Source organism: Bison bison, unplaced genomic scaffold, assembly GCF_000754665.1.
Source record: "Bison bison bison isolate TAMUID 2011002044 unplaced genomic scaffold, Bison_UMD1.0 scf7180017864236, whole genome shotgun sequence".
NCBI classification, from domain to species: Eukaryota; Metazoa; Chordata; class Mammalia; order Artiodactyla; family Bovidae; genus Bison; species Bison bison.
Window position 1 is genome coordinate 7,081,459 of NW_011494808.1, and position 1,200 is coordinate 7,082,658.

The 1,200-nt window shown below is 55.8% G+C and overlaps 1 protein-coding gene across 2 annotated transcripts in view; it reads left to right on the forward strand.

The window, feature by feature from the left end:
• Window positions 1–601: 601 nt before the first annotated feature.
• Window positions 602–1,200, forward strand: part of THRB (thyroid hormone receptor, beta) — a 438,543-nt gene continuing 437,944 nt past the window's right edge. The window contains exon 1 of one of the 2 annotated variants that reach the window (XM_010846432.1): window positions 602–785. The gene's annotated coding sequence lies outside the window, so the exon portion shown is untranslated. The other variant, XM_010846430.1, reaches the window with a different exon arrangement.

The following is a 1,200-nucleotide window of genomic DNA, read 5'->3' on the forward strand; positions in this document are numbered from 1 at the left end:
GTGCTGGCCTCTCAGGGCAGGCTTTTCCCTCCGTGGCCAGCTTCTCGCCCACAGTTAGCCACCAGAGGGCCGCCTGTTTGGTTCAAATGGTGCAGACGCCACAGCTTTCCTCCAAACCAACCAAAACATCCCGGGCTGCTTTGGAGCAAAGCCCAGGAACTTCCCTGCAAAAGGAGAACAAACCCTGCAAGTCCTAGGGTGCCGCCTTGTTCAGCGTGAAGGAAAAAAAAAAAAAAAAAGCCCGGATTTCTTGCCAAGGACCCAGGGGGAAAGCGGGTCCGCGGACTCTGAAGCGAGAGGTCCCTCCATCTCTCCAGGGAATCCTGGGGTCTGCAACGATGCGCCCCGGAGCAGGGCAGTTTCTGAATTCTTGACAGTTCTGTCAAGAGGCTTCTCATCCCTCTCCCCGGAACGCTCACAAGAATTGGGACTAAAACACACGTCACTGGCTGCAGATCTAGAAAACTCTCCAATAAATCATCGTTCAGACAGTTGAGGCTAAAAAAAGGTCAAAGCTCTGTCAAAACAGTTGGTTATGTTAATACATGTGTACATTGAATAATGAAGTCGGAATTATTTTAATATTATCTGTAAGAAAATCATTATACCCTGTCGTCCAAATAGCTTTCTGGCAACCCGAGCTTCTGACCGATGACATTTTCGTTTTCTGGGTACCGAGGATTTTCACAAGCACGCTTCTAGCCCAGAACCGCAGAAGCCTGCTTCCTCTTCTCCCAGCCTGGACCCTCGGCCTTCAGGACTAGGGTGGGGAGTGGATTTTAGAAGTGCGTATCTGACTCGGGCAGGACTTTTCAGGAGTATAAATTATTTTTGTCTTCCGGGTTTTATTTGGACGTGTCCCGGGCAAAGACAAACGATCCAGTCGGTCTTTCTGGACCCGTGCGGGGTCTGCACCCCGCGCCGGGCTCCCAGGATGTGCGGGGTGGTGCAGAGAGGTGTCTCCCTCAAGCGCAAGCCAGGTATTTTCCAAAACTTCCAGTCCCGGGGTTGGCGATGGGGGGGACCGCCAGACGCCCGGCGGGGGCGAGGCCCCAGGAGGAGCCAGAGCGCCGCGTCTGCCCCGACACGCGCCACAAGTGGTTTGGAGGAGGAGGCAGGAGCGCGGCGGCCGGGGCCCGGCGGAGCCCGGGCTTCTGGAAGTCACCCCTCCCGGCCCGTGTCCCCGTCCCCCGTCCCTTC